This window comes from Triticum aestivum, chromosome 3B, assembly GCF_018294505.1.
Source record: "Triticum aestivum cultivar Chinese Spring chromosome 3B, IWGSC CS RefSeq v2.1, whole genome shotgun sequence".
Taxonomy (NCBI): Eukaryota; Viridiplantae; Streptophyta; class Magnoliopsida; order Poales; family Poaceae; genus Triticum; species Triticum aestivum.
The window spans coordinates 22503543-22521125 of NC_057801.1; the positions used below are offsets into that span (position 1 = coordinate 22503543).

At 47.1% G+C, this 17583-nt stretch overlaps 1 pseudogene; it reads left to right on the forward strand.

Annotated features, from left to right (window-relative positions):
* Positions 1–7361: 7361 nt before the first annotated feature.
* Positions 7362–17583, forward strand: part of LOC123067187 (hydroquinone glucosyltransferase-like) — a 46439-nt pseudogene continuing 36217 nt past the window's right edge.

The window sequence follows — 17583 nt, forward strand, 5'->3', positions numbered from 1 at the left end:
ATGAATTTCTGGTTAAAAAGGACGTCAAAGAGGCCGAGGACAACTTGCTACGATCGTTGATCAAAAATCAAAACAAAGATACCATACTCTTTCCTTACAACGGCCAGTGATGTTACTGTCGTGTGCATATTCGGTTTCCCTTATTACTCGAGCGAGGTTATAGTAATGTAATTGATGAGTTATGCATGCGTGCGCAGGTACCACTATGTTCTTCTGGAGATTAAGCTTGAGCGGGGACTAGTAACCGTCTTAGACTCGAGACGGAAAGATCCCGAAACCTATGCGGACATGACTGAATTGCTCAACAAGTAAGTTCAATCGATCATTATCGCACCATATCGACAACTTTTTGTTCATTTCCTGATATCTCAAGTAATAATAATTATTTTCTTTGTCTTGCAGGGTTTGCAAATAGTTCACCACAGAAACTCCAGGACTGCCGAAGGAGCTGCGATATACATACCCGAAAGTAAGTACTACTGGCTAGCTAGTTGCGCGCATCTCCCGTTTGATTCTATAGTTATACTTTCATCAATGCCATTTATAATGCTTCATTATCAGTTTGATTGACCTCTATTTCTCGTAAAGTGCTTGTGGCAGGAACAAGGGAATGATTTCTGTGGATACTACGTGTGCGAGTTCATCCACACCGCGACTTTGAAAAACAAGCGGGGCTACTCTAAAAGACAATATGAAGTGCGTAAGCAATAATATTCACAATTTCATTTTATTACACCATCATTTCTGTTGAGTTTCATTCATATATATGTATTAATTAACCCCCTTCTTCAAATTAGACGTGGCAGATGCGAAATGAACTCCTAGAACCAGATCGCATGAAAGCAATTCAAGAGGAATTGGCGGGATTCTTTCTTGACCACGTCATCAGTAAAGCCGGAGAATACCATGTGGAAATTGATTTCAATTGCTAGGAGTTTGTAATTAAGAGATCTTATACATATTGTACATGTATGTAACCAGTAGCGTCGGATACATGATACGAAACTTGTTGTTCGACCAATCTCTCGGAGAAGGAGAGGTCGATCGATCACTTCTCTCGGTATGCATGACGAACTTCTGTACTGAATGGTTCTCTTGATCACTTATGTATATATAGTATGTAGTGTCGACCAAGCACGGACATAAGAGAGGACACTTCTCTCTATTAATTAGCTAGCTAACACAATATATGAAACACCTAAATTAACCCCCCAAAACCCCAACCCCCTCCTTTCAAAAAAAAAAACAAAAACAAAAACCCTAGCCACTGGAATGCTGACGCGTGGATACCTTTTGGTCCCGGTTGGAGCCACCAACCGGGACCAAAGGCCCCCTGACTGGGCTCGGCGCACAGGGCAACGTGAAGGCACATTGGTCCCGGTTCGTGTTTGAACCGGGACTAATAAGTGGAGGTATTAGTAACGACCCATTAGTCCCGGTTCATGAACCGGGACTAAAGGCCCTTACGAACCGGGACTATTAGGTGTTTTTCTACTAGTGGATGTGTCTTTTTTAAGAAATAAAAATATCTCTCTTCTTCAACGTGGTTGTACGACATTTTTTTAGAGTGGATTTTCAATTGTATATTTGTGGGGGCTATTTTGCATACAATATGTCAACATGGCAACAGTCAAGCACCACAAGCAGGTGAACACTGGTCTGGCCAAGTTAGAGCTCTCGATGAACAACTTATATAGTTTTAGGGCTAACTTGACACCTCCAAAATTGTTATTGGATCTATGAGTGTGATACACTTACTCTTTTGAAATTTTCTTATTGTGCTATTAAATCTCACTTCACCCACATTCAGACCAACATATATTGCGTTTTTTCATGCTTCCAACTAAAAGTCATTTCTTTTTATCAAAGGATACTGGAAGACCACATCGTTTTGCATGGATAGTCAAAATTTCACACTAGTTAAGTCACCTTCGTTTGTTGGCTGGTGGGGCAGCGACTGTGGTGCTCACCAACGGTGAGCCAGACACGGGGAAGTATGAGAAGCTGATGAACATGATGTCGGGATATGCCGGTGATGCGCGAGTACAACATGGTGGAAGGCGCAAATGGTGTCACCAATGAATGGTCACCGTTGGCTGAGCCACCACCATGTGGATGTTTATTGACGTTATACAAAATGATTTACAATCCATGCGCCCTTTGCACTTAGACTCTAGTCCAAATGGCTTCCAGCCAGCTGATACAGAACGTATCACACATCGTCATTTGAGTGGCCAATTTCTAGCCACGGATTCTTTGATCGCACCAATCATATAGGAAAATGCCTGGCTTGTTTGTTTCACTCCAATATCTCATAGAAGTAGTATATGTAGCTAAATAGTCCACTAAGTCTAAGACTTTGCGCTTCCACTTAAAGCTATAGCCCCCACACGTTGTGTTGGACTATATATAGACTAGCAAACATGCGTGTCTAGATCATTCAATGACCATGTATGTAGTCATGAGTATATTACTCCACTCCCTGCAATTTGGTTCATGCTAGTCATACTCTCTTTCTCTCTCTCTCTCTCTCTCTCTCTCTCTCTCTCTCTCTCTCTCTCTCTCTCTCTCTCTCTCTCTCTCTCTCTCTCTCTCTCTCTCTCTCTCTCTCTCTCTCTCTCTCTCTCTCTGACCCTTTCTCTTCACTTCACATAAAGAATGCATGCATGCACACTATATGTGACCCTTACAGCAGGAATTAAACAGGCTGTTGCTGCATTTTGGCCTCGTGTAATGCACAGGAGAGAAAAATATCACAGCCTCTCCCGCAAACAGCACCACCACCCCACACACAGTCTAGGCCATGTCGTCCTCAATGTCAACATGGCCCTACCTGTGTTGTTGCTCCTTCCCATCACCACGAATGGTGGCCGCTCACATGGCCACGGTGGCTTCGTACGTGATTCATCCTAAGGCGAGGAGCTCGTCCATCACATTGTCATTGAACTGTGCTAACAAAGCAATGTTTCTACTCCGTAAAAATAAACAAAGCATTGTTTATAACTTTCAAAACTAACCTTGTCGAACTAGATGTGAGGGCCTCCCTCTACGAGCTACTCCTTGATATACGTGGGTTGCTACAAAAAAAAATTCTCACAATTTGTCAATTCAGTAAACTTCGTACTGCATCAACCTCAAATGTAGTAGTAGATGAAAAAGAAAAGGATACATTATTATTTGTAACATAAGTCTAAATTGTTAATAAATCACCCGGTAAGATGCAGCAAGAAAAACTTCCCTTTGCTGTGCCATTAAAGATACATCATTATATATATCATTTTTTGGGACTAACATATTAACTAGTGCCTAGTGTCAGTTACTGTTTTTTTTGCCTGTTTTTGGTTTTCTGAATATCAGTACCAAACGAAGTCCAAATGCAACAAAACTTTTTAGAGATTTTTTTTCCTGAACAATGTTGCCAAAACCGGAAGGAGAAAGCTTTGTGTACAGCTAGAAAATGGGCCGGCCCAATTTGCTTGATTTGGATCGCTGCCTGTGTGTTGCGGCGACATGAGACAAATAGGGAAAGCGATTTTACCCACACGCGTAATTTCATTTTTAGTTTTCTCCGTTGTGCTTAAATGTTGCGCCTTGATTACCACCTGTAGTCCGCCTGATCCACTATCATGCTACGCAATGTTTTTTATCCATACGACCCCCTTATAGGTAGGTAGAATCTCATCTGAGGTCTCCATTGACACGTAACAACGCTTGTCTGGCCAGCCTTAATTTCTACTCTATTTTCTTCTTCTTTTTCGACGCCTGGTTCATTTGCCGAAAATGCTACGCCTTTTTTGAGAATGTAGCAACGCTCGCCTCAAGTGATGTGTTATGTGGGCCGGCCCAACAAGATGTACCTCGTGATTTTGGGAACCTTTTGATATCTTGTTCGTGAATTTTTTTTGCACTATTTTGATTGGTTTTGGAATGGTTTTACATGTTTTTTATTTTTTATTTTCTCTGTTTTTATTTTCATGTTTTGTATTTATTTTTATTTACATGCCAAGTTTTCCCGAATGCACGTTTAACATTTTTGTATACAAATTGAAAAATTGTTTAGATACGAATTGAACATTATTTAGATACATGGTGAAAACTTATCAAACTATATACATGCTAAATATTTTTAAAATGTGCATTGAATATTTTTAAGTAAAATATAAACTTTTAAAGAGAATAAATTAATTTGTGAACATGTAAACAGTTGTTAGAACATTTTTCTAAAATAACAGAAACATTTTATTATATGTTATGAATATGTTTTGAAATTGTGTGAACAACTTTTTTACAGTTCATAAGCGTTTGTGTAAAATGTCATTAAACCTATTTTAAGCTTGCTAACATTTTTTAAATTCCATCAACAAATTTTCGAGTTTTACATTTTTTTTCCAATTATGAGAACAAGTTTTATAATTTTAGTAGCTTTCTTAGAAAATATCGTGAACAAAATAAAAAAATGAACATATTAAAATATCACATTTTTAATGGCACAAACTTTTGCTAATAAAATAGTATTAACAGGTTTTAAAAACTGCATGGATTTTTTTTAATACATGGCAAATGTTTTTTAAATTTTTAGTAAACTAAGTTTTGATATATGCGTATATAGAGAGAATATTTCAAAATATAAGTAAACATAAAAAAAGCACAAGGAAAAAATTTGCTTCGTTGCATCAGTGTTGGGCTAGGCCCATGCGAGAGTGCGGTGTAGGCAAGGTTACAATAAGCGAGACCTTGTAGCGGCCTCATTTGATGCCTAACTTTGAAGTTCTTTTGTCCCCTGCATCATACATAATGGGCGGTGGTCACAATAACCCGACAACTTATTCTCCGGCAACAACAATGAGCATTGAATGAGAGCGCATGCTCCTTCACCTTTGTTTGCCGAGGCTCACCTTCCTTGTCATGTCAACTCATGCGCGATGATCTAGCCAACATAGTACAATCGTGCTTTATGCTCTCCGATCTGCGAGGACGTGCATAACTGTGTCTCTCCTCTCGCAGATTAACTGTGTTTGGATGTGAAGCACTACTAGGATGTTTGATTTTGCTAGTGTCAGGGCACTCGAGGATGATATTAGGCACGACATTAATTGTATGCTAAACATGTTGAGAAATTACCATTAGAGTAATATAGCTCGATGGTTTGACATGGTTTGATTGTGGAGATTAATTGAATTTGCTCCTTCGACATTTCTATATTGGTATAGATCTCGAGCTGATGGATGGTGGTTGCCATGGGAAGCCGCCGCCGCTCTGCTTTTTCTTAGCTAGCTTAACGAATGAAGATAGAAAGGGGAAAAGATGAGGAAGAAATGAGTGGGGAAGAGAGGTCGGTGAAAAGATAAGGTTGTAGACGGAAAGATGGACGAGCTCCACGGGGGATAGCAGTGTTGTCCGGAGGAGGCGGACGGCAAAGATGCGTTTGTGAGGCTACTCACAGTGGGGAATATCATATATTAGAATCATGAATATGATAGTAGTTTATGATATCACCTTCATAGTGCATAATATCATATATGATCTTCTTTATTTATTGCCATGCATGACACATATTAGCGTAAGATTTATACTATGACAAGGTATCTACCTATGTTACTGTTGGGGAACGTAATATTTCAAAAAAAATCCTACACACACGCAAGATCATGGTGATGCATAGCAACGAGAGGGGAGAGTATCGTCCACGTACCCTCGTAGACCATAAGCGGAAGCGTTATGACAACGCGGTTGATGTAGTCGTACGTCTTCACGATCGACCGGTCCTAGTACCGGACGTATGGCACCTCCGCGATCTGCACACGTTCAGCTTGGTGATGTCCCACGAACTCATGATCCAGTAGAGCTTCGAGGGAGAGTTCCTTCAGCACGACGGCGTGATGACGGTGTTGATGAAGCTACCGACGCTGGGCTTCGCCTAAGCACCGCTACGATATGACCGAGGTAGATTATGGTGGAGGGGGGCACCGCACACGACTAAAGATCAATGATCAACTTGTGTGTCTATGGGGTGCCCCCTGGCCACATATATAAAGGATGGAGGGAGGAGGCTGCCGGTCCTCATAGGGCGCGCCCAAAGTGTGGAGTCCTACAGGACTCCCCAGTCCTAGGACTCCCCAGTCCTAGTACGATTCCACCTCCCACATGGAATAGGAAAAGGGGAAGGGAAAAGGAGAAGGAAGGAAGGGGGCGTCCCCCCTCCCTAGTCCAATTCGGACCCGTCCATGGGGAGGGGTGCGGCCACCCTTGAGGCCTTTTCTCTCCTTTCCCGTATGGCCCATTAAGGCCCAATACGAATTCCCGTAACTCTCTGGTACTCCAAAAAATACCCGAATCATTCGGAACCTTTCCGATGTCCGAATATACCCTTCCAATATATCGATCTTTACGGCTTGATCATTTCGAGACTCCTCATCATGTCCCCGATCTCATCCGGGACTCCGAACAAACTTCGGTCATTAAATCACATAACTCATAATACAAATCGTCACAGAACGTTAAGCGTGTGGACCCTACGGGTTCGAGAACTATGTAGACATGACCGAGACTCATCTCCGGCCAATAACCAATAGCGGAACCTGGATGCTCATATTGGCTCCTACATCTTCTACGAAGATCTTTATCGGTCAAACCGCATAACAACATACGTTGTGCCCTTTGTCATCGGTATGTTACTTGCCCGAGATTCGATCGTCGGTATCTCAATACCTAGTTCAATCTCGTCTGGCAAGTCTCTTTACTCGTTCAGTAATGCATCATCCCGCAACTAACTCATTAGGCACGTTGCTTGCAAGGCTTATAGTGATGTGCATTACCGAGAGGGCCCAGAGATACCCCTCCGACAATTGGATTGACAAATCCTAATCTCGATCTATGCCAACTCAACAAGTACCACCGGAGACACATGTAGAGCACCTTTATAATCACCCAGTTATGTTGTGACGTTTGGTAGCACACAAAGTGTTCCTCCGGTATTCGGGAGTTGCATAATCTCATAGTCATAGGAACATGTATAAGTCATGAAGAAAGCAATAGCAATATACTAAACGATCAAGTGCTAAGCTAACGGAATGTGTCAAATCAATCAGATCATTCTCCAATGATGTGGCCCTGTTAATCAAATGACAACTCATGTCTACAGCTATGAAACATAACCATCTTTGATTCAACGAGCTAGTCAAGTAGAGGCATAGTAGTGACACTCTGTTTGTCTATGTATTCACACATGTACTAAGTTTCCGGTTAATACAATTCTAGCATGAATAATAAACATTTATCATGAATTAAAGAAATAAATAATAACTTTATTATTGCCTCTAGGGTATATTTCCTTCAGTTACTCTAAGCCTCTCTCTCTCATCATGCTTCACCTCCCGGAGCTCGACAACTCCATGTCCGGCGAGTTCCTGGACCTCGCCGAGCCCGTTAGGCTGCCCGGCTGCATGCCCATCCCGCCGATCCAGGACAAGTCTGACCCCTGCTACCGGTGGATGGTGCACCACGCCAAACGCTACCACAAGGCCAAGGCCATCCCGATCAACTCCTTCGAGGACCTCGATTAGGACGTTGCAAGGGTGCTCTCTTACCCTAAGCCCGGCTGCCCTCCGGAGTATAACATCGGTCCACTCATAGTCTCATACGTGCCGACGCCAGCGATGAGTCGTGCGCCACCTTCCTGGACTGGATCGATCGGCAGCCTCCCAAGTCGGTCATCTTCGTCTCATTTGGCCCCAGAGGTTTGCTGTCGACGAAGCATATGCGTGAGCTAGCGGTTGGGCTGGAGCTCAACGGGCAGCGCTTCCTATTGGTGGTGCGGAGCCCGAGCGACCAGGGGGCCGTGAATGCCAACCACTATGACGCTGAGAGCAAGAACGACCCCCTGGCCTACTTCCCAGAGCGGTTCGTGGACAGCAATGACACCGGCCTCCTCGTGCCATCGTGGGCGCCGCAGACGGAGGTACTGACTCACGGGGCCACATGATGCTTCTTGGAGCATTGCGGGTGGAACTTGGTCCTGGAGACCTTGGTGCATGGCGTGCCCATGGTCGCATGGCCGCTCTACGCCGAGTAGCGACAGAACACTATCATGCTGATTGAAGGGGTCAGGGTAGCCATACGAGAGGCGATGACCAAGAGAAAGGAGGAGATCGTCGTGGCAGTGAGGGAGGTGACGGTTGGCCATGGCGAAGGCGCCGAGGTAAGAGCTAAGGTGGCGGCGATGCAGAAGGTGGCCACAGAAGCTCTCCTTGAGGGAGGTGCCGCCACGACTGCACTGGATGAGGTGGTGCATAAGTGGACATGTGGCTGGTATTGCTAGGTGTCAGCAAACCTACGAATACATCTCGCTCCTTCTATTTGTCTGCATCGCGATGATGATGTGTCCTTTTTTAAGAAATTATAAAAACATCTCTCTTCTTCAATGTGGTTGTATGACATTTTTGAGAGTGGATTTTCAATTGTATATTTGATGAAAGGGCTATTTTCATATACTATATCGACATGGCAAGAGTCAAGTGCCACAAGAGCAAGGAACACTGGTCTAGGCAAGTTAGGGCTCTCGATCAACAACTTATGTAGTTTTAGGACTAACTTTTTCTTTGAAAAGGAGGATGCACCCCCGGCCTCTGCATCTGGGCGATGCATGCAACCATTTTATTAATTATTCACAAAGCCCTTACAAAGGTAATACATCAGTAAGCCTGAAGCCGCCATCTTGGCAACACTTGTTGCTACTCCTATCCCGGTGATGAAGGGGTGTTGAATGTCTGAGCCTAATACCAAACAGAGATTGCACCAACACCTAACATCTAATGCCGGATGCCCCATCCAAGCCACAATACCTGAACTGAGTTAGACACCGGTTTGGCGCACTTTCAATGGGCACCACATGTGCACGCTGTACGGGCGGTCACCTCCTTCATCCATCTATTCATCCTCATATCAGATATTGACGCATCGACCTTGCTAGGCCTCCCTGCCATCGACGCCACAACGATGCTAGACAACATCGTCCTCCTGCACAATTCCATCACCACCCATCGGACGTGGAGTCTCCACCGCGCCACACCGCCGAGATCCGCCGCCATCGATGTGTAGGAAGAAGCACCGCTCCACCACCTACCGACGTCCAACCACCAAGCCATCCACATGTCCGTCCAGCCGATGAATGTCTCCAAAGATGATGCCCCATGGGGGTGACGATGAAGACTTCGTCGCCATCATCCGATCCATGCATGAGGCCCCTCAATGCCTCCAACGAGGGCTACAAGGCCCACGGGCGCCGCCGTCAATGGTAGCCTCCTCCAGATCTAAGATTTCCCCCGGAAACAATGGAGCGAGGCACGTCCCCACCATGCCTCCAACGAGGAAAACGACACCCACGGGCGCCACCGAAGATGATGGCATCCTTACCCAATTCAGTAGCTAGGTCACCATCTCCTCCTCCACTTGATCCGCCGCCGGGAAGCCACCGCGAGGCAACACCTACCGACCAGATCCGTTTGGACCGACGATGAAGACAACCAAATGTAGAGGAGGTCACATCGCTGCGTGACCGGCGCCATGGCCACACACACATCGTCCCGAGGTGCCCGCTCAAGATGCACCGTCACAACCATGCCTCCAAGCCGCGACGGAGGCTAACTTAACACCCCCAAAATAGTTATTGGATCTTTGCCTATGGTACACACTCTCTTCTGAAATTTTCTTATTGCGCTATCTCAGATCTCACTTCACCCACAATCAGCCCAAGATACATTGTCTTTTCCATGCTTCCAACCAAAAGCCACTTCTTTTTATCAAAGGATAACGGAAGACCACATCGTTTCGGTTGGATAGTGAAAATTTTACACCAGTTAAGTCGCCTTCAAAGGCTAAATATTCCTGCCGTTGTTGGCTGGTGGCGACAGAGACTGGGGGTGCTCGGAGACGGTGAGGCTAGACACATGGAAAGTTGCAGAAGTTCATGGACATGCTACCGGGACATGCTGGTGCTGCGCGATTAGCATGGTGGAAGGCGCAAGTCTCGTCACAATAGAGCGATCACCATTGGCTGAGTAGTCACCATGTGGGTGAAGTCATACAAAATGATCTACTATCCATGTGCCGTGTGCACTTAGATTCTAGTCCTAATGGCTTCTAGCCAGCTGATACAGAAGGGATCACACATGGTAACAGTCATATAGGAGAGCATCTGGCTTTTGTTTGTTTCACTCCAACATCTCACAGAAGTAGTATATATAGCTAAATAGTCCACTAAGTATAAGACTTTGCGCTTCCACTTAAAGCTATACCCCCCACACGTTTTGATAGACTATATATATAGACGAGTCAACATGCATGCCTAGATCATCCGATGACCATGTATTTAGTCATGAGTATATTACTGCACTCTGGGTGGAATTTTGTTCGTGCTAGTCATACCCTGTCTCTCTGGCTGGGGGAATGGATGTACAAATCCAACACCTGGCACTACTAGGAAAAGGCCTACTAATGGCGCAGCGGTTTTGCCTACTAATAGCGCACTACCGGTGCGCCATTAGTAGCACGCCATTAGAATTTTTTACTAATGGCACACCACTGATGCGTCATTAGTATCTGGTATACTAATGGTGCACCTGGCAGTGCGCCATTAGTATGTAACTTCATGCGTCATTAGTATGCCTCCCGGGGGGCCATATGTAACTATGTGCTTTGTCAAACTAATGGCGCACTCTGCCTTGATGCGCCATTAGTATGAATATTTGATTTTTTTTTTGCTTTTCTGATTTTTGCACAGGTTACAAAATATATTATTGGACAGAATATAGACAGCAGCACACAGCAACATCAGATTCATCGAATACAATAGAAGATTAGTCTCCGAATACAATTCATCATATTAGTCTTCGAATTCAAAAGACCGAACAAAGATAAAACATTACAAGTCTCAAGATCGCGAGTATCGAGTTTGTCTTCACATTACAAGTCGATATCGATCATCTAAACTACCATCACACAAAAGAGAGTTGTGGTCATCACAATGAGCATCATCGCGATCAAACTGGTCTTCATCCGGTTCCTCCAACGCTCCCTCCTCTCTCCCGCTAGATAGCGGGCATATCTAGATTCGGCCTCCGCCCTAGTAGTGTACCCTTTGTAACTATTACCGCTGAAACGGTGAACCTGTCTCCGACACTCCTCCCAGTCCTCGTAGACTCCGGGAACCTTACCCTTGTACATGACATACGACGGCATCTCTATGCACAAGCCAAACAACAGACAATACATAAGCAATATGTAAGTATGCAACAAAAGGATCGAAAGAGAAAAGCAAGACATTAATAGCACGATTCATGGTCCTACTAATAAATAGCATTGATTACATCTAAGTTGAACGACTGTCCAAACCAAAGAGACATACGAATTCATTAAAGTTTAATTACAACATGAGCCAATCAATGTTTCAAAACTACACATCACTACTTTCGACTCGACTCACCGAACAGGTGCGTGGATGAAGCCGTCGTCTGTCGTGATGGTCATGAAACAGCGGTCGTTGTCACCCTGCATTTGTAGCGTTCCATCTATCTCACTGTTGGACGGTTGATATCTGAGGAAGAACTGCCCCGAGGTATGAAGGACATCTTGATGGATGATGTCCGCAAACTCCGACTGGATGCGAAAGAATTCTTGTCTGAGGTCCGCGTCCTGGATTGCCGACAAGCTCGCGGCCCAATCTTTGAGATTATCTGGTAGCAGAAGGTGATGATGCTCCCTTACGATCGCCCGCATGTGATGGAGGGCGTAGTAGGCATCCTTCTGACCGCCAGGCGGCTGCTTGACGCAGCAGAACTTTGTATTGTGTGAGAAGGTGTGCTTGCCGTACTTACGAACTGCCCTGGTGAAGGTGCCTCCAGATTTGGCATAGCCGGGGAGAACATCATCAAGAACTTTCTTGACATTTGTGTAGTCTATCTTGGAGTTACGGTTCGGGTCAAAATACGTGGCCATGGAATATTTCGGGCTTAAGAGGATGAGTGTGCAATGTGTGTCACTGCACAGAACACGGAATGTTAGAAAAAAAAGAACGATCGAAATCTAAGAAATCATATGTTACGGGGCGGTTAAGGGATGACTTACTCGGGAAAGTAAGCCACAAGGAAGTTATCCTTATCTGGGTTTGCCAGAATGACGCCTTCGAGGTGTGAACTCTCAACTTGGCGGTCCCCAACGCTGCTCAAGTGCTTGGCACGCATGTAGAAGGGGTCGACTATCACGATGTACAGGGTCTTGTCTCTAATGATCCGCATCTCCATACTCAGCGAAAACAGCCGAACGAAGGTGTAGTGCAGCGGATGAAGGTTAAACATAGCAAAGATGTCATCAAACCGCAGGACGATCATTACCCCCGATGTCGCCATCCACAAAGCCCTTGCCCTCTGGCACCTTGGCCACGAAAACCGGGTATGCCACATCCTTCTCTCTGAGAAGCTGCTTCTCCAAAGAAAGAACACTGTCGTGCAGACTCCGCATAGCACCGGTTGCAGCATTCAGCATATTTGGCGGTAGCATCGCCCTACCCGCCACATGCACCCTCCTCGAGATATCCTTAGGTGAAGGTGGCCCGTCCTGAGCACGGATGGAACACGGTGCCGGCTGGCTCGCACCGGCGCCCTTGTTAGTCTTTCGTTTCCGTCCCTTCTTCTTGATCTCCTGTAATGGGACCGAGTTCTGCTCACAGACCGCCTTCTTGAGCGTGTCGGGGCTGATAATATTTCGCACCTCCGCTATCTGAGGCTCAGTGAAGGCGGGAGCTAGAGGCGTCTCCTGAGAACTGAACGCCAGACGACGCCTATTGCAATTGGATTTCTCCGCCATACCAGCTAGATTGCGGTCGTCTTGGTTGGGTTCTTGAGAAAGAGGCCCGCATAACTCGTCAGCGTACCCATGTTCGGTAAAGTACTTATCGACTTTGGTAAATGTACCGTCGTCGTTGTCGTCGTCGTCCGGATCCTGTGCCATAGGGCTGTCCGGATCCTGTGCCATAGGGATGTCCGACATAGGGATGTCCGGCAGGTCCGGTAGCGTTGCGGCGTTCTTGCCATGGCTTGGCCCCGGCACGACTGGTGGTCTTGTCTGTGGGGTGGTGTCCCCCGCCCCCAAACGAATCTGGCTCTTCGGCCAAAGCAGCGGCCCGTTTACGCAGGCGCTGAGGGTCATCTCATCTTCTTCGTCGGCCCCAGCGGGTCGAACCGGAGGTAACAACTCGTCGCAGCCTGGCAGCACCCGAACCACTTCAACCCTATACACTGTGGGTGGCATCGGATTACCGTGGAACATGCGGTTGCCCGGTTGAACGATTCCGCCCTTGGCGACATCGACCAACTCGGCGCCCACGAAGTGCAGAAGAATGCAAGGAACGTCGGCGGTGCCCTGCGAAAACATGTACAGGGCGTCAGGGATGCCCAGTCAAAGGCAAGGACACTACTAGGAAAAGGCCTACTAATGGCGCACCTAATTTGGCCATTAATGGCGCATTAGTAGTGTGCCATTAGTGCCATGCCATTAGTATATTTTACTAATGGCGCACCACTGGTACGCCATTAGTATCTGGTATACTAATGGCGCACCACTGGATGCGCCATTAGTATATACAACAGTGCGCCATTAGTATGCCTCCCAGGGGGTGACCCAGGTGCTTTGGCATACTAATGGCCCACAACAACAAGATGCGCCATTAGTAACTTCGGCATACTAATGGCGCACTGTTTAATGATGCGCCATTAGTATCCTTTGGCATACTAATGACGCACTGTGATGTGATGCGCCATTAGTATGAATATTAGGTTCTTTTTTATTTTTTTATTTTCTGTTTTTTGCACAGGTTACAAAATGTATAATTGGACAAAATATAGACAGCACACATCAACAACAGATTCATCGAATACAATAGAAGATTAGTCTCTGAATACAATTCATCATATTAGTCTCTGAATACAATTCATCATATTAGTCTCTGAATACAATTCATCATATTAGTCTCCGAATTGAAAAGACCGAACAAAGATAGAACATTATATTACAAGTCTCGAGACCGCGAGTAGCGAGTTTGTCTTCACATCACAAGTCGATATCGATCATCTAAACTACCATCACATAGAATAGAGCTGCGGTCATCACGATGAGCATCATCACAATGAAACTCGTCTTCATCCGGTTCCTCCAACGCTCCCTCCCCTCTCCCGCTAGATAGCGGGCGTATCTAGATTCAGCCTCGGCCCTAGTGGTGTACCCTTTGTAATTGTTACCGCTGAATCGGTGAACCTGTCTCCGACACTCCTCCCAGTCATCGTAGACTCCGGGAACCTTACCCTTGTACACGACATACGACGGCATCGCTATGCACTAGCCAAACGAAACGTTAGTACCAATTCACAGACAATACATAAGCAATATATAAGTATGCAACAGAACGATCGGAAGAGAAAAGCAAGACATTAATAGCATCGATTACATCTAAGTTGAACGACTCTCGAAACCAAAGAGACATACTACAAGTTCATTAAAGTTTAATTACAACATGAGCCAATCGATGTTTCAGAACTAGACACAGCATCACTGCTTTCGACTCGACTCAAGGGACCGGAGCGTGGATGAAGCCGCCGTCTATCGTGGGAGTCATGAAAGAACGGGCGTTGTCAGCCTGCATTTGTAGCATTGTGTCGATGTCATTGTTGGACGGTTGATTTCTGAGGTAGAACTGCCCCAAGGTACGAAGGACATCTTGATGGATGATTTCCGCAAACTCCGACTGGATGCAAAAGAATTCTTGTCTGATGTCCACGTCCTGGATTGCCGACACGCTCGCGGCCCAATCTTTGAGTTTACTCGGTAGCAGAAGTTGATGATGGTCCCGTACGATCGCCCGCATGTGATGGATGGCGTAGTAGGCACCCTTCTGACAGCCAGGCGGCTGCTTGACGCAGAAGAACGTCGTATTGTGGGAGAACACGTGCTTGTCGTACTTACGAATAGGCCTGGTGAAGGTGCCTCCAGATTTGGCGTAGCCGGGGAGAACATCATCAAGAACCTTCTCGACCTACAGTCCGGGTCGAAATTCATATGTTACGGGCCGGTTGAGGGGAGGACTTACTCAGGAAAGTAAGGCACGAGGAAGTTATCCTTATCTTGGTTTGCCAGAATGACGCCTTCGAGGTAAGAACTCGCGACTTGCCGGTCCCCAGCGCTGCCCAAGATCTTGGCACACATGTAGAAGGGGTCGACTATCATGATGTCCGGGGTCTTCTCGCGAATGATCCGCATCTCCATACTCAGCGAAAATAGCCGAACGAAGGTGTAGTGCAGCGGATGAAGGTTCATCATAGCGTGGATGTCATCAAACCGCAGGACGATCGTACGCCCAATGGAGTTATCCACAAAGCCCTTGCCCTCTGGCACCTTGGCCGCGAAAACCAGGTATGCCACATCCTTCTCTCTAAGACGCCGCTTCTCCAAAGAAAGAACACAGTCATGCAGACTCCGCATAGCACCGGTTGCAGCATTGAGCATATTTGTCGGTAGCATCGCCCTACCCGCCACATGCACCCTCCTCGAGATATCCTCAGGTGAAGGTGGCCCGTCCTGAGCACGGATCGTGCTCGGTGCCGGCTGGCTCGCACCCTTGTTAGTCTTTCTTTTGCGTGCCTTCTTCTTCTCCTGTAATGGGACCGAGTTCTGCTCACAGACCGCCTTCTTGAGTGTGTTTGGGCTGATAATATTTCGCACCTCGCCTATCTGAGGCTCGGTGAAGTCGGCAGCTGGAGGCGTCTCTTGAGAGCTGAACAGCAGACGACGCATGTTGCAACTTGGCTTCTCCGTGGTACCAGCTAGATCGCGCACGTCTTTTGTTGGGTTGGGTTCTTGAGAAGGAGGCCCCATGAAGTCGCCATCGTACCCATGTTCGGCAAAGTACTGATCGACGTTGCCAAATGTATCGTCGTCGTTGTCATTCTGATCCTGTGCCATATGCATGTTTGGATCCAGTGGCATAGGGATGTCCGGCACCGTTGCGGCGGTCTTGCCATGGGGCCGACTTGGCGCTGGCACGACTGTCGGTGTTGTCTTTGGGGTGGTGTCCCCCGCCCCCAAACGAATCTGGCTCTTCGGCCAAAGCAGGGGCCAGCTCAGGCAAGCGCTGAGGGTCATCACGTCATCATCGTCGCCCCCGACGGGTCGAATCGGAGGTAACAACTCGTCGCAGCCTGGCAGCACCCGAACCAGTTCAACCCTAAACAAGTTGGGTGGCATCTGGGTACCGTGGAACAAGGGGTTGCCCGGTTGAACGATTTTGCCCTTGGCGACATCGACCAACTCGTTGTTCACGAAGTGCAGGAGAGCGCACGAAACATCGGCGGCGCCCTGCGAAAACATGTAGGGCATCAGGGATGCCCAGTCAAAGGCAAGGAGATGAAGTCCTCGACCGAGAGAGGCTTAATTAGTTACCGTGATGATGGCATCGAGCTCTGCTAATGTCGAGGCACCGCCAACGGCGGGCGCGCAGTTGATGGAGGGGCCGCTTGCTGCAGAGGTGCCGGCCGGCGTACACCCGGGTGCATTAAGCTCCCGTGTCGGCGTCGGAGACACCAATGCCGCCTCCGCCGGATACACCAATGGCCCCGCCATTGCATTCTGCGAGTTGCTGGCTGTGAAGCTAGGAATCGGGGGTGGCCCCTATTGGCCGCCCAAAATCCACGCACTCAACCCCTGGATCAAGGTAGGCACAATGGCGGTGATCGTCGCTCCGAGTTGTTGTTGCACTTGCTCTTGGACAATCTCCGGAATCCGCGCCACCTGTGCCTTGAGTTCTTGAACCTCGCGCACCTGGCTTTCCGAGCTGGTCTTTTTCTCCTTCCGCACACCAGCGGTATAGTATGACCCCCATTTTGTGGACAAGCCTTTGCCGGCCACACGACCAGCTGACGTTGGCTTACTGAGCTTATCCTTGTTCTTCATTACATTCAACGCCCTATTGAGTGGTGTCCCAAGGGTTGCTCTTAGTCGACCCCGCGCTACTGCTTTCAGTCGCCTGCGGAAGGAATGTGAACCATTTAGAAATTTGGCTTCATTAATTAGAATGCAACCATATGGAGCTAATTACGCGGGGGTGTATTCCTTACCAGAACAAGCTCAAGCGCCCTGGTCTTCGGATCCGTGGTAAGCTCCTTTGTTATCGGGTCCTCCTTGTACCGGGCCCTGACATAGTTCCTGGTCTGCTTGTTACCGCTGTATTTCTCGAAGCGGGGCGGTAGGCCTTGCTCGGCACGCTCCGCGTCCTCCTTGTCCCATATAGGCTCCGCCACTCTGTAACCGCCGGGACCGAGTTTGTGTTCCCCTAAGTTCAGCTCCCGCATTTCTTTCCCCCACTGACTTGATTGGGAGTTTGCGGTGCTCGAGCAATTGATCTTGAAGTCGTTGTAGTCATCTTCGGTGATCGAAGGATTTTTCTCCTTGATCTTCTCATAACTCTCACCTTTCTCGATCATTCTCTTCACATTGCTTTTCCAAGTAGACAGGGCCTTGCTCATCTTCGTGAGGGCAGCATTG